General features: G+C 35.4%; 1 protein-coding gene across 1 annotated transcript in view; it reads left to right on the plus strand.

The window, feature by feature from the left end:
* Positions 1-22,544, plus strand: part of CSMD3 (CUB and Sushi multiple domains 3) — a 1,309,925-nt gene that overhangs the window by 393,160 nt on the left and 894,221 nt on the right. The gene's annotated exons all lie outside the window — the stretch shown is intronic.

Here is a 22,544-nt window from a genome sequence, read left to right on the forward strand (position 1 = left end):
TTGATTTGAAGTGAGGCTAGATTAGCTATAAGAAAACCTCTTAAGAGGTGATTGCTGTAATTCAAGAAAAAAATCATGATAGCTTGTATTAGGATGATATTGATGGTGAAGAAGTAGAATGCATTGATAGATATTTAGGAGGTATAGTGATAAAGGCCTCTGTAATGAAAAATGCTAAAGAAGGTGGTGTTCTAATAAAACATCATTTTCTGGCTTGCATAAATTGATGAAGGCCAGAGATATACTCACTGAGTTGGAAAATGTTGAAGGAAGGTCAAGTTTTGAATAGGAATGCTATGATTATTGAGAGTTGTTTTAGATATAAGTAGTTTGAAGTCTCTTTGAGACATATTAAAGCCGTCTGATAGACAGTATCTATTTATATGATTCAATAGCTGTGAGTAAGAAGCACAACTGATATGTATTTGATATTGATGGTAATAAAACAAAAAGACATTGATAGAAGTCTAAAACAGAGAGATAGGAGGAAATACAAGGGATAAAGCAAGAGAAGTATGAAGAAGAAAGAATAAGACAACATTGCAGATTGCCATTTAAAGGGCACTAGGTAAATGTGTGTGTGTTTCTTTTGTGACCCCATGGATTGGAGCCCACCAGGCTCCTCTGTGTATGGGATTTTCCAGGCAAGAATACCGAAGTGGGTAGCTATTTCCTTCTCCAGGGGATTTTCCTGACTCAGGGATCAAACCCAGGTCTCCTGCATTGCAGGTGGATTCTTAACTGCTGAGCCACCACAGAGGCCCATATGTGATATGCAAACACATAAATCAGATATACACACACATGTACACATTAGTGTGTGTATATATATACACACACATATATGGTATATTATCTTTCATATGTTTGGCATATATACATTATATATATGTATATGCTAATGGCTTCCCTGGTGGCTCAGCAGTAAATAATCCGTCTGCCAATGCAGGAGACATGGGTTCATTCCCTGGGTCGGGAAGATCCCCTAGAGAAGGAAATGGCAACCCACTCCAGTATTTCCACCTGGAAAATCCCATGGTCAGAGGAGCTTGGTGGACTCTGGTCCATGGAGTTGCAAAAGAGTTGGACATGACTTAGCGACTAAACAACGACAGACAAATATATGCTAATAATTCCAAATTTAACAGTATTTCTCATTTGGTGTTTTATTTTTTTTTTTGTAATAGCTACATCAGAATTACCTTCAGTGTTTGTTAAAGTGCAAATTTATAAGCTCCTGCACAAATGTATTGATTTATATGCTATAGACATGAAATCAGTAGTCTGTAAACTAGATTATTCCACTCATTGCTATGGCAAATAAAACAGTAAGTTTGGTTTTATCAATATTGTAACTCGGTCAATATAACTGTCCTATAAGCCATCCTACAAGACCTAAAATATTTCTTACACTCAAAAAACTGAAAGTCAAATTAACATGGTATATGAAACTAATCAGACTAATTATGTAATACATACATTTATGTATATGGTATGGATTTACATAATGGATAGCAATAAGATTGTGTTAGTGAATCAACAATTATCCAAATAAATAAGATAAATTAATTAGAAGTAACTGACTGTAATTTCATTCTACAAAATAAATATTACATATACTAATCCTATCAAACAGGTATTTCTCTTTACCACCTTATTTATGACAATTATGAGACTAAAATGTACAATGAAGAAGCTGTGGTTCTGCATATTATTGCTTATTCACAGCAGTAAAATAATTTGATTAACTATGTATTATGGTTCTATAATTTTGAATTAACATTCATTGCTGTGATAAGAGAATTTAACATAAGATCTACCTTCTTAGCAAAATTTTAAGTGTATAATACAGTGTTCTTAACCATAGGCACAATATTGAACAGCAGATCTGTAGAACAGAACTTACCTGTTTTATATAACTAAAACTTTAATTCTAGTGGATAGCAAATCTCCATTTCCTTTCCCCCCAGCCACTGGCAAATACCATTACACTCTCAGTTTCTGTAACTATGTAAGATATCTCATATAACCAAAATCATGCAGTGTTTTTCCTTCTGTGGCTGGCTTATTTCACTTAATGTAATGTCCTCAAGTTTCATCCATGTTGTTGATTATAGCAGGATTCTTATTTCCTAAGGTTGAATGTTATTTTTTTTTTTTATATGTGTATGCTACATTTTTCTTACCCATTCTTCCAACATGGTTGCCTCTCTCTAGACGAATAGAGTACTCATAAAATGGTAAGAGCCAGAGGGATTTTAAGGATCCAGCTGTCCAGGGTTCTTCTGTGAAGGCAATATGTTTTGAGGCTTACTGTGTATCTTGAAAATTCAGGATGAAAACTGAGATCTTCTAATAGTTACTGCAGTGTGCTTTTTGACAAAAGTAATTCTTGTTATGCATACAACCAGGGCTTTCTCAAAAATATATGCCATCTATCAGTAAAACATTTTGAAAGCCTGAAACTCTGACATATGAGTAGCACCATATGGATTAATGCTTTTAAACACCTAAAGTTCCTATTAGATATTTAGTTGATACCTAAATATGAGTTTGCATAAAACAAAACTTCTTATAGATATCTAAGAATCACTGATATGGTTAATTTATCATTTTTAGTACTTCTAAATGTATTTTTTTCTACCTTAAGGAACACCTGTTTGACAGTGCACCTAGAAGAGGTAACACTGTACATGCCTTGCTCATCCACCAAAATAAGAATTACATAATAGATGAAACCAGAATTAACACAAATAACTGAGAACTACTGAGAGAAGCATTTTGAAAGTTTTCTAAAAAGACCACTTCAATTTAAGTACATGATATTTCCTCTCTGACTTCTTTTTCGTAGTACTCTTAAAAAAAATTGGAGTATAATTGCTTTACAGTGTTGTATTGCTTTCTTCTATACAGCAAAGTGAATCATTTATATATATATGTATCCCCTCTTTTTTAGGTTTACTTCACATTTAGGTTACAAAAGAGCACTGAGGAGAGTTCCCTGTGCTATAAAGTAGGTTTCCTTAGTTATCTATTCTGTGCATGATAGTGTATATATGTCGATCTCTGTCTCCCAATTCATTCCACCCACTCTTCCCCGCTTGGTATCCATAAGTTTTATCTCTACATGTTTGTCTTTATTTCTTCTTTGAAAATAAGTTCATCTGTACCATTTTTCTATATTCCACATAAAAGTGATATATAATATGATTTTTTTTTCTCTTTCTGATTTACTTCACTCTGTATGTCAGTCTCAAGGTCTAGTCACCCCTCTGCAAATGGCATTGCTGTGTTCCTCTTTTATGGCTTAGTAATATTCTACTGAACCACCTCAGTTATGGTGAATATATGTGTAAATATATATATATAAACATGGGTTATCTTAAGTGACTTGGGTGTAGCCCTGCTAGACACTGAGGGCTGGATGAAATGAGTTGGTCTGAAAGTGAGTGAAAGTCGCTCAGTCGTGTCCGACTCATAGACTATACTAGGAATTCTCCAGGCCAGAATACTGGAGTGGGTAGCCTTTCCCTTCTCCGTGGGATCTTTCCAACCCAGGGATCGAACCCAGGTCTCCCGCATTGCAGGCAGATCTTTTACCAGCTGAGCTACAATGGAAGCATATATACATATACACACACATTGAATAAAGTACGGAAAACCACTAGGTCATTCAGGAGTGACCTAAATCAAGAAAGAAGAGAAACAAAAGGCAAAGAAGAAAAGGAAAGATATATCTATCTGAATGCAGAGTTCCAAAGAATAGCAAGGAGAGATAATAAAGCCTTCCTAAGTGAAGAATGCAAAGAAATAGAGGAAAACAATAGAATGGGAAAGACTAGAGATCTTTTCAAGAAAATTAGAGATACCAAGGGAACATTTCATGCAAAGATGGGCACAATAAAGGACAGAAATGGTATGGACCTAACAGAAGCAGAAGATATTAAGAAGAGGTGGCAAGAATACCCAAGAACTATACAAAAAAGATCATAATGACCTAGATAACCATGATAGTGTGACCACTCACCTAGAGTCAACATCCTGGAGTGCAAAGTCAGGTGGGTCTTAGGAAGCATCACTACGAACAAAGCTGGTGGAAGTGATAGAATTCCAGTTGAGCTATTTCAAATCCTAAAAGATGATGCTGTGAAGCTGCTTCACTCAGTACTGCAGCAAATTTACAAAGCTCAGCAGTGGCCACAACTGGAAAAGTTCATTTTTTTTTTTTTTGAGGTGCACTGTTTTATTTCTTTTTTTTTTTTCTTAATTTATTTTTTTCTATTTATTTATTTATTTTTTTATTAGTTGGAGGCTAATTACTTCACAACATTTCAGTGGGTTTTGTCATACATTGATATGAATCAGCCATAGATTTACACGTATTCCCCATCCCGATCCCCCCTCCCACCTCCCTCTCCACCCGATTCCTCTGGGTCTTCCCAGTGCACCAGGCCCGAGCACTTGTCTCATGCATCCCACCTGGGCTGGTGATCTGTTTCACCATAGATAGTATACATGCTGTTCTTTTGAAACATCCCACCCTCACCTTCTCCCACAGAGTTCAAAAGTCTGTTCTGTATTTCTGTGTCTCTTTTTCTGTTTTGCATATAGGGTTATCGTTACCATCTTTCTAAATTCCATATATATGTGTTAGTATGCTGTAATGTTCTTTATCTTTCTGGCTTACTTCACTCTGTATAATGGGCTCCAGTTTCATCCATCTCATTAGGACTGATTCAAATGAATTCTTTTTAACGGCTGAGTAATATTCCATGGTGTATATGTACCACAGCTTCCTTATCCATTCGTCTGCTGATGGGCATCTAGGTTGCTTCCATGTCCTGGCTATTATAAATAGTGCTGCGATGAACATTGGGGTGCACGTGTCTCTTTCAGATCTGGTTTCTTCAGTGTGTATGCCCAGAAGTGGGATTGCTGGGTCATATGGCAGTTCTATTTCCAGTTTTTTAAGGAATCTCCACACTGTTTTCCATAGTGGCTGTACTAGTTTGCATTCCCACCAACAGTGTAAGAGGGTTCCCTTTTCTCCACACCCTCTCCAGCATTTATTGCTTGTAGACTTTTGGATAGCAGCCATCCTGACTGGCGTGTAATGGTACCTCATTGTGGTTTTGATTTGCATTTCTCTAATAATGAGTGATGTTGACATCTTTTCATGTGTTTGTTAGCCATCTGTATGTCTTCTTCGGAGAAATGTCTGTTTAGTTCTTTGGCCCATTTTTTGATTGGGTCATTTATTTTTCTGGAATTGAGCTACAGGAGTTGCTTGTATATTTTTTAGATTAATCCTTTGTCTGTTCAAAATAATAGCAAATGAAGAAAAAGTTCATTTTTCATTCCATTCCCAAAGAAAGGCAATGCCAGTGAATGTTCAAACTACCACACAATTGCACTCATTTCACATGCTAGCAAACTAATGCTCAAAATCCTTCAAGCTCAGCTTCAACAGTACGTGAACTGAGAACTCCCAGATGTACACGCTGGATTTAAAAAGGGCAGAGAAACCAGAGATCAATTTGCCAACGTCCCCTGGGTCTTAGAAAAAGCAAGGAAATTCCAGAAAAGCATCTACTTCTACTTCATTACTATGCCAAAGACTTTGATTGTGTGGATCACAAAAAACTAGAATAGTCTTAAAGAGATGGGAATACCAGACCACCTTACCTGCCTCCTAAGTAACCTGTATGCAGGTCAGGAGGCAATAGTTAGAACCAGTCGTGGAACATAGAACTAGTTCAAAAGTGGGAAAGGAGTACATCAAGGCTGTATATGGTCACCCTGCTTATTTAACCTCTATGCAGAGTACATCATCCAAAATACTGGGCTGGATGAAGCTCAAGCTGGAGAAAAGATTGCTGCGAGAAATATCAATAACCTCAGATATGCAGATGGCACCGCCCTTATTGCAGAAAATGAAGAGAAACTAAAGGGCGTCCTAATGAGGGTGAAAGGAGAGTGAAAAAGTTGGCTTAAAACTCAACATTTAAAAAAAGCTGAAATCATGTCATCCAGTCCCATCACTTCATGGCAAATAGATGGGGAAAAAATGGAAGCACTGACAGATTTTATTTTCTTCGGCTCCAAAATAACTGTGGATGGTGACTGCAGCCAGGAAATTAAAAGATACTTACTTCTTGGAAAAAAAAAAAAAAAACAAAACTTTGACAAACCTAGACAGTGTATTAAAAAGCAGAGACATCATTTTGCATCAATTGTCCGTATAGTCAAAGCTGTGATTTTTCCAGTAATCATGTATGGGTATGAGAGTTGGACCATAAAGAAGGCTGAACTCTGAGGAATTGATGCTTTCAAACTGTGATACTGGAGAAGAGTCTTGATAGTCCTTTGGACAGCAAGGTGATCAAACCAGTCAATCCTAAAGGATATCGCCCTGAATATCCATTGGAAGGACTGATGCTGAAGCTGATACTCCAGTACTTTGGTTGTCTAATTCAAAGATGGCAAGAGCTGACTCCTTGGAAAAGACAGTGATGCTGGGCAAGACTGCAGGCAGGAGGAGAAGGGGGTGACAGAGGATGAGATAGTTGGATGGCACATTCAGTGGAAATGAGATTCAGCAAACTCAAGGAGATAGTGAAGGACAGGGGAGCCTGGTGTTCTGCAGTCCGTATGGTCACAAAGAATTAGACATGACTAAGCAACTGAACAATAACAACAACATATATACATATTTGTACCACATGCATACTTACCACATCTTCTTTATCCATTCTTCTGTTGATGGACATTTATATTGTTTCCATTTCCTGGCTATTGTAAATAGTGCTGCTGTGAACATTGAGGTCTGTGTATCTTTTTGAATTATGGTTTTTTCCAGGTATGTGCCCAGGAATGAAATTTCTGGGTCATATGACAGTTCTGTTTTTATTTTTCTTGAAGACCTCCATAATGTTCTCCATAGTGGCTGTACCAATTTACATTCCAGCGAACAGTGTCAGAGAGTTCCCTTTTCTCTACACCCTATACAGCATTTATTTTTTTTGTTTATTAAAAAATATATTTTGATCGTAGGAAAACTGCTTTACAGTGTTATGTTGGTTTCTGCCGTACAACAGCACTAATCAGCCATAATTAAATATGTATCACTTCCCTGTTGAGCCTCCCTCCTATTCCCCATGCTGTCTCTCTAGGTCATTACAGAGTTCCAAGCTGGACTCCCTGTGTTCTATAGCATCTTCTTACTCGCTATCTATTTTACACATGGTAGTGTATATGTATTGATTCTACTTTCTCCATTCACCCCACTCGTTCCTTCTCCCATTGTGTCCGCAAGTCATTTCTCTATATCTGCATATCTATTCCTTCTCTGCAACTTAAGTTCATCAACACCATTTTTCTTAATTCCATATATATGCATTAATACATGATAATTGTTTTTGTCTTTCTCACTTATTGTACTCTGTATCACAGGCTCTAGGTTTATCCACCTCACTAGAATTGACTCAAATTCATTCTTTTTAATGACTAAATAATATTCCATTATATATATGTACCACATCTTCTTTATCCATTCATCTGTCCACTGAGTATTCATCCATTGACAGATGAATGTCCAGGTTCCTTTCATGTGCTAGTTATGGAGTAAAGAGTGCTGATATGAACTTTGGAGTACATGTGTCTTTTTCAATTATGGTGTTCACAAGGTATTAGTGGGATTGCTGGTCCATATGGTAGTTTTATTCCTAATTGTTTAAGGAATCTCCATACTGTTCTCTGTAGTGGCTGTCCAATTTATATTCCCATCAACAATGCAAGAGTGTTTCATTTTCTCTGCAACCTCTCCAGCATTTATTGTTTGTTGATTTTTGTGATTATTGCCATTCTGACTGGTGTGAGGTAATATCTCACTGTTCTTTTGATTTGAATTTCTCTAATAATTAGTGATGTTGAGTATCTTTTCATGTGTTTACTGGCTATCTGTATGCCTTGTTTGGAGAAGTGTCTATCTAGGTCTTCTGCCCATTTTTTGATTGGACTGTTTTTGTTTTTTTTTTTTTCTGTTCCTGAGTTGTATGAGTTGCTTATACACTGCAGATTCCAGCATCTATTTTTTGTAGATACTTTGATAATAGCCATTCTGACCAGCCTGAGGTGTTATCTCATTGTAGTTTTAGTTGCATTTCTCTAATATTTAGTGATGTTGAGCATCTTTTCATGTTGTTTCTCACCATCTGTATGGTTTCTTTGGAGAAATGTCTATTTAGATCTTCTCCCCAATTTTTGATTCAGTTTTTTTTTTTTTTGAGTTGAATGAGCTGTTTGTATATTTTGAATGTTAATCCCTTGTTGGTTGCTTCATTTGCAAATATATTCTCCCGTTCTGAGGGTTGCCTTTATATTTTCTTTATTTATTTTTATTTACTTATTTTTAAAAATGATTTTTATTGGAGTAGAGTTGTTTTACAATATTGTGTTAGTTTCTACTGTATAGAGAAATGAATCAGCCATGCATATACATGTATTCCCTCCCTTTTGAACGTCCTTCTCATTCAGGTCACCACAGTGCATCGCATCATTTCCTGTGCTCTTCGGTATGTTCTCACTAGTTATCTATTTTATACATAGTACTGGTGGTGTATATGCGGTGGTGTATATATCCATCACAGTCTCCCAGTTCTTCCCACTCCCCTCCCCTTTGCTATCCACACATTTATTCTCTAAGACTGTCTCTGTTTGTGCTTCTCAGATAAGATCATCTTTACCATTTATGTAAGTGATATTATACAATATTTGTTTTTCTCTTTCTGACTGACTTCTCTCTGTATGACACTCTCTAGGTCCATCCATGTCTCTAAAAATAACCTAATCTCATTACTTTTTATGGCTGAGTAATATTCCATTGTAAATATTTACTGCATCATCTTTATGCATTCTTCTATTGATGGTCATTTAGGCTGCTTCCATGTCCTGGCTGTCATAAATAGTGCTGCTGTGAGCATTGGGGTGCATCTATCTTTTTGAATTATGATTTGCTTCTGGTATATGCCCAGGAGTGGAATTTCTGGGTCATATGATAGTTCTATTTTTAGTTTCTTGAGGAACCTCCATACTGTTTTCCATGTTAGTTGTTTCGGTTTACACTCTGCTAAAGTGTAGGAGGGTTCCCTTTTCTCGATACTCACTCCAGCATTTGTTTGTAGATTTTTGATAATAGCAAACCTGACCAGTGAGAGGTGGTCCCTCACTGTAGTTTTGCTTTGTATTTCTCTAATAATTATAATAGCAATGTTGAGCATCTTTTCATGTGCTTGTTGGTCATCTGTATGTATGTTGAATTTTATTAAATACTTTTTCTACATCTGTTGAGATGATCATGTGTTTTTTTGTCTTTTCTTTTTCTTGATATGGTGTGTCACGTTGATTGCTTTGTATGTATTGGATCATCCTTCTGACCTTGGAATGAATCCACCCAGGTCAAGGTGTATGATACATTTTAGGTGTTTTTTAATTTGGTCTGCCAATGTTTTGTTCAGAATCTTTGCGTCTATATTCATCAAAGATACTGACCTATGATTTTCCTTTTTGGTAGTGTCTTTGTCTGTTTTTGGTATCAGGGTGATGATGGCTTCATAGAATGACTTTGAGAATAGCCCTTCTTTAATGTTTTGGAAGAAATTTGAGATGGATTGGTATATTTTGATATTTTTTGCATGTTTGGTAACTTTTCCCAGTTAAGCTATCTAGTCCTGAATTTTGTTTACAAGGAGATTTTTTTTTTTAAATTACAGATTCTATTTCACTTGTAGTGATCAGTCTGTTCAAATTATCTTTTTCTTCTTGATTCATTTTTGATTTGTTGGCATTTAGTTGTTCATTGTATTCTCTTTATTTATTTATTTTTGGTATATCTTTTATAGGTTGTTATTTCTCCTCTTTCTATTCTTATTTTATTTGGGTCTCTCTATTCTTCTTCATGAGTCTGGGCAGAAGTTTGTTGATTTTGTTTATCCTTTCAAAGAATTAGCTTTTGTTTTTATTGATTTTTTCCCCCCTGTTTTATGAATGTCTAATCTATTTCCTCTTTTATCTTTCCTTTTTTTTTTCTTCTGCAAACCTTAGGTTTTGTTTGTTCCTCTTTTTCTAATTCTTCTAGGTGGTAGGTTAGGTTGTTATCAGAGATTTTTCTTGTTTTTTGAGGAAGGCCTGTATTGCATGAAATTCCTTCTTAAAGCTGCTTTTGTTGCATCTCACAGATTTGTTTGGATTTGTTTTGTCATTTTTGTCAAGTATCTGTTTTTTTTTTCCAGTCTTATTGAGATATAATTGACACACAGCACTATATAAGTGTACAACATAATGATTTGACTGATGTACATCATGAAATGATTATCACAGTAAGTTTAGTGAACTCCATTATCTCATAAAGATACGAAATTAAAGAAAAGACAGAAAAGATTTTCCATTGTGATGAGAACTCTTAGAATTACTCTAATATATAATGTATAACAATCTTAATTATATGTATGTAATACTGTACATTGCATCACTAGTACTTAATTGTCAAAGTATTTTCAAAATTTTTTCTTTGATTTCACCATTGATCCATTGTTTTTTCAGTCTCATGTTGTTCATTCCACATGTAATCTTTTTTTACTGGTTTGTTTGTTTCTCTTTCTGATTAATTTCTAGTTTCACGCCATTTTGGTCAGAAAAGATGCTTGAAATAATTCCTATCCTTTTTTTGTTGAGACTTGTTCTGTGTCCTATGAGGTAGTCTGTCCCAGAGAAGGTTTCATTTGCACTTGAGAAGAAAATGAATTCTGAATTTTTTTAATGTAATTTCCTGAAAATATCAATTAAGTCCAACTGTAAGAATCTTTGCCACCTTATTGATTTTTTATCTGGAAGATCTGTTTCATTGATGTGAGTAGGGTGTTAAGGTCTCCTACTATCATTGTATTTCTGTCAATTTCTCCCTTTATGTCTGTTAGTGTTGTTTTATGTATTTAGGTGCTCCTATATAAGGTGTTTATATGTTAATGAGTGTAAAGTCTTCTTTCCATATTGATCCTTTTTTCATTATTTACTGTTCTTATCTTTCTTTGTTTTAAAGTCCATTTTGTCTGGTATAAATATTGCTACCCCCACTTTCTTGTCATTTCTGACTGCATGAAATATCTTTTTCCATCCCTGCTTTCAATCTGTATGTGCCCTTTGCCCTAAAGCAGCTCTTTTATAAGCAGTATATTCTCATTTGATTCTTGCAAGTATATTTTCCCATTCAGTAGGTTGTCTTTTTGTTTTGTTTCTGGTTTCCTTTGCTGTACAAAATACCTTTTTGCCCTACAGTTTATCTGGACACACACAATGTTGTGGTTTTAAGACATCATTATATTTGTTTCTCTTACGTAATCATGAAAGATTCATCATTCTAAATGAAGCATAATGGAAAGTATGGAATTTAGTTATCTGTAAGTAACTATTACATGTAAGAATATTCTAAAAGTTTATAGTATTCTTAAAAGAAAAAAATATATGATAATAAGCAGCCTAGTTTTTATATTTTTTATTATATACTTGAAGAAAGGGGTAAAAGCCCCAAATACAAGATGCTGGTTAGAAGTATTTATGAATTCACAAAATGGAGAACCATTCAGATTGTGGTTGAGAGGGAAACTTACAAAGAACTTTAAAAGGTCCTGAATTGGATGTTGAAAGATTTAATAGTCTTTTAGCCAGTTACATGAAATTCCTTTTCATGCTATATCCATTAATCCTGCCACTTTTTGTTCCAACATTTAGGGAGTAGAATTATGTTCCCCTTAATAGTATATATTCAGACCCAAGTCCCTTGTATCTGTAAATGTGACCTTATTTGGAAATACAATCTTTGCAGATATGTTCAACTTTAGATAAGGTCAGTTTAGATTTTAATGTGAACACTAATCCATTGATTGTCACCATTATTAGAACAAAATTTGGATATAGACATACAGGAAAGAAGAATATGTGATGCTGAGGCAGAGATTGAAATTACGTATCTAGAGCTAAGGACTGACAAGGATTTCCAAGAACCTTACACAAGCTAGGAAGAAGTAAGGCAGGATTATTCAGTAGGACAGAGCATACATAGTGCTGCTGATCCTTGATTTCAAAATTCTGTGTATAGAACTGTGCGATAATAAAATTCTGTTGTCTTAAGATACCTAATTTATGGTACTTTTTGATTAAATTCATTGGGGATTAATGGGTTAACAGTGATTTTCAATAATTCTTTTGAGTTTCAGAGGACACATAAAGGTATAATTAAGCTCTTTCATACAGTATATAAAATTTGTTCAAGGATTCAATGGAAACTTTCATTTAAGAAGTGCTGAAATCCATCTGTTTGGCAGGCATCACTCAGTATATGCACCAGAGGCCATATTGAGTGTTAACGAAAAAGATCCAATAGGAGCACTTGCCCACAGTGCCAAAGAATGAGGCAGAAGATGCTATATTCAAGCCTAGAGAAAGAGTGTGTTTACTTGAGAGTGGTAGAATGTAAAGAGCAGAAAATATTTAAAAATACCAAGGCAGTTTATTATAAATTTAAAAGACATTAATATCTTATATGTATAGTTTGGAAGATAGTCACTCCAGGTTTCTCTGCAACAATACACTTAAATAAGAGTACCCTGTTATAAGTGATTAAGAAGTCAGACTGTCATAATAGAGAAATAAATCAGTGGTTTAAGTGACTCTTCAAAGAAATCCAAAAAATAATGTTGAATGGGAAAGTACTACTTAATTTTTACTTCAATAAAAATTTGGAGCATGTCCTTCTAGTGTGTAGCTCTTCAGCTGTATCAGCTGAAGTGTATCAGCTATGTGATTTGCCTTCATCTAAGTTTGTAAAAATAACACTGATATCCTATTTCTCATACTTAAAGCGTTTCATTTTTCTTTAGCCAATATGTAAAATCCTTTAAACTTACTGCGTTACTTCAATCTTCAAATGCAGATTTGGCAGCCCCTCTCTCTATATAATATACTCTCTACTTAGGAAGAAAAAGATGAAACTAACTTGAGTTGAAGAAAAATGAATGTTTAATACTAGGGTGAATTGTTCTGGTAATTATTTCACTACTGCTAGGAAGCTCACTGAAAATAAGATTACCTGTGGTGAAAATATAAATGTAGATTTTATGTTAATACAATAATTTAAACTTTGCTAATCTTATAATTATTAAGAATATATTTACCAAAATATTTTCTCCAATATGTACTGAATAATGATATTTGTTTTGAGAAATTCCAAGTTATTTTTACAATCTCAGTCATTTGTTTTATTTTAATACTTGATTTCTAGGAATAGCCTAGGATAATATTAGGTTGGCCAAAAAGTTCCTTTGAAATTTTCTGTAAGATGTCATGGAAAAGCTTGAATGAACCTTTTGGCCAACCCAGTAAATATTTTTTGGAAACATAAAGGGCCAAAAAAAAAAAAATAATAATACCTTCAAATATACTTCCTGCATCAGGATTGCTAAAATGTTGTTCTAATCCTTGTCTAAAGTAGCATTTCTGTTAATCTAAAATACATGCTGCCTGTGAAACAAAAGATGTTCTCACAGGTTTTACATCCATAATCTTGAATGTTTCAGAAAGTAACAGGTACAAATTAACTAGTGTTCAAATCTTCCTGCCCGCACCCCCCCACCTTTTGCCCTTTGCTTTAAAAGGAGACCTGGCTTGATTTCTTATATGTAGTGATCTGATTCTGAAGGTGTTTGGTGAATACATCTTCTCTATGGCATTTATGTATAGATGTAATTCTTATGAGGATCTTATCCATCCCTTACTCTTCAAATAGAATAAGAAAGTGATGCAGTGGTTTTAGCTAACTCACAATATTTTCAAAATAATTTTCTCAAAGAGAAACAAAATAAAATAAAATATAGACTTTATAACAAAGATTTCCGCTTTCATTAATGCCAATATGGGCATTAAAAATTAATCAAAATGAAGCTTTTCAACCCCTCAAATTCATACAAAAGCAGGATGACTAAAATAAGGAAAATAAAGTCATGATATAATTTGTTTTATGTTCATATATTTTAACGAAAGGTAAGCTGAACTTTCATTTGGTTAGCTTATGATTTTCTTTTTAATTTAAGAATCTTTTGAGGCAAAGAACATATTTCATGTTTACTTTACTAAATCGGAATTTTTTAAACAATGGAAGTCTATGCAACACACAATGGATTTCTTAAGAATCAGTACCATAAAAGAATACTTAATCTATTTTATCTGAAATTTGTCTCAAGGGGATCTGTATGGCATATGGGAAAAGGGAGTATATACTATATTCCCCAACCAACAAGTAGAGCTGGGAAAGTGATACAATGTAGAACTCCAGGAGACTCCAGGTATATTATGGTCTGTGAAGTGGCACCTGTTTCTGTTGTATAGTGTACAGCTAGTATGACTGTAAATGGTCTCCTTTTTGTATTGAGTGTAGTTTCTTGCCAGGATGGTCTTCCTCTATCCAGACGGTGAATGAAAAGCTTTTAACTCAGTTCTTTTTTGATGAGTGAACATCCTTTCCTAACTTCAAACTCCCCTCCTTTGTTTTTGTTTTAGATTTTACTTATTTTTTCACATTAAAAACTCTAATTAGGCATCTCAGAAAGCAAAGACATAATCTTCTGCTGGAAGCATGCATTCTTTTGGATTTCTCCCATGTCAAAAATGCTATGAGTCTCAAATTCAATCTCCAATATTAGAAATTTCTGACTTTATTGTCCACTCCAACTAGTTCAGTTACTGGTTGATACATTCCTTGCTATCTCTTCTCATCTAAGTGATGTTAAACTAGCTTCTTTTCATCTGTAGTCTTTCTTGTGTATTAGAGATATTTCTTAACTAGTTTTTCTGACTCTACCCTTCCACTCACTTCTTGTCATAATGTCTTCCTAGACTAACACAAAAGGCTGAGTGTTATTATAACCATAGTTTACAGTTCTATCTCAAATTTAAGAAAGTAGGGGAAACCACCAGGCCATTCAGGTACAATATAAATCAAATCCCTTATAACTATACAGTGGAGGTGATGAATACATTTAAGTGATCATATCTGGTAGACAGAATGCCTGAAGAACTTTGGATGGAGGTTTGTAACACTGTACAGGAGGTGGTGACCAATACCACTCCAAGAGAAAGAAAAACAAGAATGAAAAGTGGGCATCCAATGAGGCCTTACAAATAGCTAAGAAAAGAAGGAAGCAGAAAGCAAAGGAGAAAGGAAAGATATACCAGCTGAATGCAGAGTCCCAAAGAATAACAAGGAGAGATAGGAAAGCCTTCTTAAGTAAACAGTGCAAAGAAATAGATAAAAGCAATAGAATGGGAAAGACTAGAGAAAATTGGAGATACCAAGGCAAAATTTCCTGCAAAGATGAGCATAATAAAAGACAGAAATGGCAAGGACCTAATATAAGCAGAAAAGATTAAGAGAGGTGGCAATAATACACAGAGGAATTATTAAAAAAAAATAAAGTCTTAATGACTCAGGTAACCATGATGGTGTCGTCACTCAGCTAGAGCCAGATATCTTGGAATGTGAAGTCACGTAGGAAGCATTACTATGAACAAAGCTAGTGGATGTGATGAAATTCCAGCTGAGCTATTTCACATCCTAAAAGATGATGCTTTTAAAGTGCTTCCAATCAGTATGCAACAAATTTGGAAAACTCAGCATGGGCCACAGAGCTGGAAAAGGTCAGTTTTCATTCCAGTCGCAAAGAAGGGCAATGCCAAAGAATGTTCAAACTTCCACACAATTGCATGCACTTCACATGCTAGCAAAGTAATGCTCAAAATTCTCCAAGCTCGGCTTCAGCAGTATGTGAACCGAGAACTTTCAGATGTTGAAGCTGGATTTAGAAAAGAGGAACCAGAAATCAAATTGCCAACATCTGTTGGAACATAGAAAAGGCAAGAGAGTTCCAGAAAAACATCTGCTTTATTGACTAAGCCAAAGCCTTTGACTGTGTGGATCTCAAGCCAACTGTGGAAATTTCTTAGAAATGGGAACACCAGACCACCTGACGTGCCACCTGAGAAATCTGTATGCAGGTCAAGAAGTAACAGTTAGAACCGGACATGGGACAATGAACTGGTTCCAGATTGGGAAAGGAATACGTCAAGGCTGTATATTGTCACCCTGCTAATTTAACTTACATGCAGAGTACATCATGCAAAATGCTGGGGTGGATGAAGTACCAGCTGGAATCAAGATTGCCAGAAGAAATATCAATACCCTCAAGATATGCAGATGACACCACCCTTATGTCAAAAAGCAAAGAAGAACTAAAGAGCCTCTTGATGAAAGTGAAAGAGGAGATTGAAAAAGTTGGCTTAAAACTCAACATTCAGAAAACTAAGATCATTGCATCCGGTCCCATCACTTCATGGCAAATAAATGTGGAAACAATGGAAACATGACAGACTTTATTTTCTTGGGCTCCAAAATCACTGCAGATAGTGACTGCAGCCATGAAATTAAAAGACACTTGCTCCTTTCAAGAAAAGTTATGACCAACCTAGACAGCATATTAAAAAGCAGAAACATTACTTTGCCGACAAAGGTACATATAGTCAAAGCTATGGTTTTTTCCAGTAGTCAGGTATGGATGTGAGAGTTGGACCGTAAAGGAGCCTGAGTGCCAAAGAATTTATGCCTTTTAATTGTGGTGCTGGAGTGAATTGTGTTGCTGGAGAATACTCTTGAGAGTCCCTAGGACAGCAGGGAGATCAAACCAGTCAGTCCTGAAGGACATCAACCTTGAATATCACTGGAAGACCTAAAGCTGTAACTCAAGCTCCAATTTTTTTGCCACATGACGTGAAGAACTGACTCATCAGAAAATACCTTGATGATGGGAAAGATTGAGAGCAGGAAGGGAAGGAGATGACAGAGGATGAGCTGGTTGGAAAGCATCACCAACTCAATGGACATGAGTTTTAGCAAAGTTCAGGAGATACTGCAGTTCATGGGATTGCAAAAAGTTGGACATGACTTAGCAACTGGACAGCATCAACATAGTTCTATTATAATCCATTCATTTCTAATCCACTGTATATTTATAAGAGTATGCTTTAATGAGGTAAAATTTGCTTCAGATTTTATTTATAAATATTATATTAAGAAAGATCATTTAATATTTTAAAAATAAAAACATTATTGTATATACCACATTGTACCTCTACCACCAAATTTTTGGATTAGCTTATGCAAATGCTTACTCTCTCTGGGTTTTACACTTTTCCTATGCTTTTTAAGATCAAAGGAAAGTTTATATTTTGTGGTTGTAAAACCCCCTCAAACTGGTAGATACTTAATGTTGATCTTCTAGGTGTTATAACACTGTCCTCTGGCTTTAATTTATAATTTAAATTATCTTAGACTTTAAATTATGAAGGATTAGACTAATGTTACAATTGGTTCACAAATATGTCCTTGAACATAACAGTAAAAGATTTAATATAGACAATTTTGATAAATAGGTATCAACTTCAAAAGGTTAATTATTACCACAAAAATTCTTAATCAGCATATCTACACAGATTACTTACTGTATATGTAGTGTCCATGAATTTATCTTAGGTCTCATTGAATAAGTTTTTATTTTCATATTCTTACTGCTCTGTTTAAAGACTGAGATGTGTGAGTTTGCATATTACTTTATACGGTAACATCTTTTGCTGTCTTTGTTTTGCTTAAACTCCCTCAAGCTTCAAGGGTGATTTATAGTGATAATGATTAATAGGAATGCAGTAGGTGTAGAGACCAGAAGAAATTCTGATTTCTTGATGCACATTTTTTATGTCTCTTATTTTTACATGTCAAATCATCTTTGATTAAATGGCAGAATTTACCAAATTTTCAGGTTTTATGTTTCTAGTAGAAAATATTGATTTTTACAGGAGATCACTGATACACTGCTTCTAATTTTTTTAGGTACCTTGTCATTTCTAACAGTGACACACTCTGCAAAATATTTTTATCCTGTTTGTTTTCATGCAAGGGTCAGTATCAGCATGATCCTTAACTGTGCTGATATTTAGTACCACCTAAATAGGTTGAAATAGATGAGGTATTTTGAATACTATAGGCATATTTCATGACCATTGTTTTCAATGAGTCTCTTTCAAATATTAAATCTTTTACCTCTCTTTTGATGAGAATGAATTAACCCAAGGCACTATTAGATCTGGTACTATTGTCTATATGTGCATTTTGAAAATATTTCATAGTAATCTTAAGCATAAAATATTTAATACTTTGGATGGTCATATGAAATCATTTCAGATGTTTAAAAAATTGATAATGCAACAGAGATTATACTTAGCCTGTTTAAATAAGTGGAAAAAACTGAAGGTAACAGTTATAAATTATTAAGGGAAGGAATCTGGCTCAAGATAAGTAGATTCTTTCAATGACTAATGATTACCCCCAAAATAGATGACTTTTTATAGGCAGTAAGATGCTTTCTTTGAAAAGCTGTGTACAGAGGTAAACAATTGATTACTGGTAATAAAGGATTCATAAAATGAATAGTGATTATTCAATATGACTATTAAAATAGCCTTTAATGTAGGGCTTCTCTTTGACAACTCAGCAGTTTTTCCCGAGTGTTACTGATATTAAATGATGTGTTCATCAAATACAACTTCATCTAGCCTGAATTTTTCTTAAACTGTGCTTGCTACAATACCAGCCATTTAGCCATTCATTAGTCATCTCAGTCTTAAAAATGTATGCCACTATCAAAAGCAAAATTATAATAAATAAGATGAAGTAAAGATTGAAAACACTATTTAAACTTAGTATTTGAGCCATTTAAAATAATATTAAAACATATTTAATTTTCATTCCCTCTAAAGGACTTGCCAATTATAAAATCTTTCTACTTTTATATCAGTTCAGTTCAGTCACTCAATCATGTCTGATTATTTGCAACCCCATGAACTGCAGAACGCCAGGCTTCCCATTCCATTACCAACTCTCGGAGCTTACTCAACTCATGTCCATCGAGTCAGTGATGGCATTCAACCATTTCATCCTCTGTTGTCCCCTTCTCCTCCCACCTTCAATCTTTCCCAGTATCATGATCTTTTCCAGTGAGTCAGTTCTTTGCATCAGGTGGTCCAAGTATTGGAGTTTCAGCTTCAGCATCAGCCATTCCAATGAATGTTCAGGAATGATTTCCTTTAGGATGGACTGGTTGGATCTCCTTGCAGTCCAAGGGACTCTCAGAGTCTTCTCCAACTCCACAGTTCAAAAGCATCAGTTCTTTGGCCCTCAACTTTCTTTATACTCCAACTCTCACACAAATACATGACTATTGGAAAAACAATAGCTTTGACTAAATGGGCCTTTGTTGGCAAACTAATGTCTCTGCTTTTTAATATGCTATCTAGGTTGGTCGTAACTTTTCTTCCAAGGAGCAAGCGTCTTTTAATTTCATGGTTGAGGTCATCATCTGCAGTGATTTTGGAGCCCCAAAAATAAAGTCTGTCACTGTTTCCATTGTTGCCTCATTTCTTTGCCATGAAGTGATGGGACCATATGCCCTGTTCTTAGTTTTCAGAATGTTGAGTTTTAAGACAACTTTTTCACTCTCCTCTTTCACTTTCATCGAGAGACTCTTTAGTTCATCTTTGCTTTCTGCCATAAGGGTGTCATCTGCATATCTAAGGTTATTGATATTTCTTCTGGCAGTCTTGATTCCAGCTTGTACTTCATCCACCCCAGCATTTCTCATGATGTACTCTGCATATAAGTTAATTAGGCAGGGTGACAATATACAGCCTTGACGTACTCCTTTCCCAATGTGGAATCAGTCTATTGTTCCATGTCCAGTTCTAACTGTTGCTTCTTGACCTGCATACAGATTTCTCAGGCAGCAGGTCAGGTGGTCTGATATTCTCATCTCTTTAAGAATTTTCCAGTGTTTGTTGTGATCCACACAGTCAAAGACTTTGGTGTACTCAATAAAGCAGAAATAGATGTTTTTCTGGAACTTTCTTGCTTTTTCAATGATCCAGCAGATGTTGGCAATTTGATCTCTGGTTCCTCTGCCTTTTCTAAATCCAGCTTGAACATCCGGAAGTTAATGATTCACATACTGTTATAGCCTAGATTGGAGAAATTTGATCATTACTTTGCTAGTGTGAGGTGAGTACAATTTTGCAGTAGTTTGAACAATCTTTGGCATTGCCTTTCTTTGGGATTGGAATGAAAACTGACCTTTTCCAATACTGTGGCCACTGCTGAGTTTTCCAAATATGCTTGCATATTGAGTGCAGCACTTTCACAGCATCATCTTTCAGGATTTGAAATAGCTCAACTGAAATTCCATCACCTCCACTAGCTTTGTTCGTAGTGATGCTTCCTAAGGCCCACTTGACTTCATATTCCAGGATATCTGGCTCTAGGTGAGTGATCACACCATCATGATTATCTGGATTGTGAAGATCTTTTTTGTACAGTTCTTCTGTGTATTCTTACCACCTCTTCTTAATATCTCTGCTTCTGTTAGGTCCCTACCATTTCTGTTCTTTATTGTGCCCATCTTTGCATGAAATGTTCCCTTGACATCTCTAATTTTCTTGAAGAGACCTCTAGTCTTCCCCATTCTGTTGTTTTCCTCTATTTCTTTGCACTGATCACTGAGGAAGGCTTTCTTATCTCTCCCTGCTATTCAGTGGAACTCTGCATTCAAATGGGTATATCTTTCCTTTTCTCCTTTGTTTTTGGCTTCTCTTCCTTTCACAGCTATTTGTAATGCCTCATCAGACAGCCATTTTGCTTTTTTGCATTGTAGGAAAAGTAGGAAGTTAAGAGATATCTGAAGTAACAGGCAAGTTTGGTTTTGGAGTACAAAATGAAACATGACAAAGGCTAAGAGTTTTGCCAAGAGATCTCTAGTCTTTCCCATTCTGTTGTTTTCCTTTATTTCTTCACACTGATTGCTGAGGAAGGCTTTCTTATCTCTCCTTGCTATTCTTTGGAACTCTGCATTCAAATGGGTATATCTTTTCTTTTGTGCCTTGCCTTTTGAGTCTTTTCTTTTCTCATCTTTGTAAGGCCTCCTTGGACAACCGTTTTGCCTTTTTGCATTTCTTTTTCTTGGGGATGATCTTGATCACTGGCTCCTGTACAATGTCAGGAACCTCTGTCCATAGTTCTTTAGTCACTCTGTCTATCAGAATCCCTTTAATCTATTTCTCACTTCCACCGTATAATCGTAAGGGATTTGATTTAGGTCATACCTGAATGGTGGAGTGTTTTTCCCTTACTTCTTCAATTTAAGTCTGAATTTGGCAATAAGGATTTCATGATCTGAGCCACATTCTCCTCTTGGTCTTGTTCTTCTGACTGTATAGAGTTTCTCCATCTTCGGCTTGTATTATAGATTATATTAAATTAATCTATATTAAATATAGACTATATTAAAGGGTATAATCAGTTTGATTTCGATATTGCCCATCTGGTGATGTCCATGTGTAGAGTCTTCTCTTTTGTTGTTGGAAGAGGGTGTTTGCTATGACCAGTGCCTTCTCTTGGCAAAACCTGTTAGCCTTTGACCTGCTTCATTTTGTACTCCAAGGCCAAATTTGCCTGTTACTTCAGGTATCTCTTGACTTCCTGCTTTTGCATTCCACTCCACTATAATGAAAATAACATCTTTTTTGTGTGTTAGTTTTAGAAGGTCTGGTAGATCTTCATAGAACCGTTCAACTTCAGCTTCAGCATTACTAGTCGGGGCATAGACTGGGATTATGGTGATAGTGAATGGTTTGCCTTGGAAAAGAACAGAGATCATTCTGTCCTTTTTGAGACTGTATCCAAGTACTGCATTTTGGACTCTTTTGTTGACTATGATGGCTATGGACTGTAGCCCACCAGGCTCTCCGTCCATGGAATTTTCCAGGCAAGAGTACTGAAGTGGGTTGCCATTTTCTTCTCCAGAGGATCTTCCAAACCCAGGGATCGGACCCTGGTCTCCCGCATTGCAGGTGGGCGCTTTACCATTTGAGCCATCAGGGAAGCCCAATAGTCAACAAAATAAAATATTTTACTTTTATATAGGAAAGCATAATATACAGAAAAATATTCATGTCCTTGTAATAAATTTTTCTGGAGAGATTAACAACTTATACTGGCTTTCCTTTCAGGTTAAGTTAAGAAACATTTGTCCAGTATTTTTGGTGGTTTATAGAGAAACTCCATGGCCATGAAACAAAGTAAATAAAACTCTAAAGGATGTCACAAAAGTAGTAAGCACAGGTCTTTAAGTCTCAGCTGTATGGTCTACCAAGTGTTATAACTAACTATAGCATGAAATATTATATGATACATAATTCAATTCATTAAGGTTCTGATTGGAGCAGGCAAAATTTTACATTCTAATTTTCTAGTTATCTAGGTTTCTACAAATGGCATACTATTAAAAACCTGCTGGAAAGGTCTGACTTAAGGTTATACATCCCATAGCTCTTGATAATATTCA

The sequence above is a fragment of the Cervus canadensis genome, chromosome 12 (genome assembly GCF_019320065.1).
Source record: "Cervus canadensis isolate Bull #8, Minnesota chromosome 12, ASM1932006v1, whole genome shotgun sequence".
Taxonomy (NCBI): domain Eukaryota; kingdom Metazoa; phylum Chordata; class Mammalia; order Artiodactyla; family Cervidae; genus Cervus; species Cervus canadensis.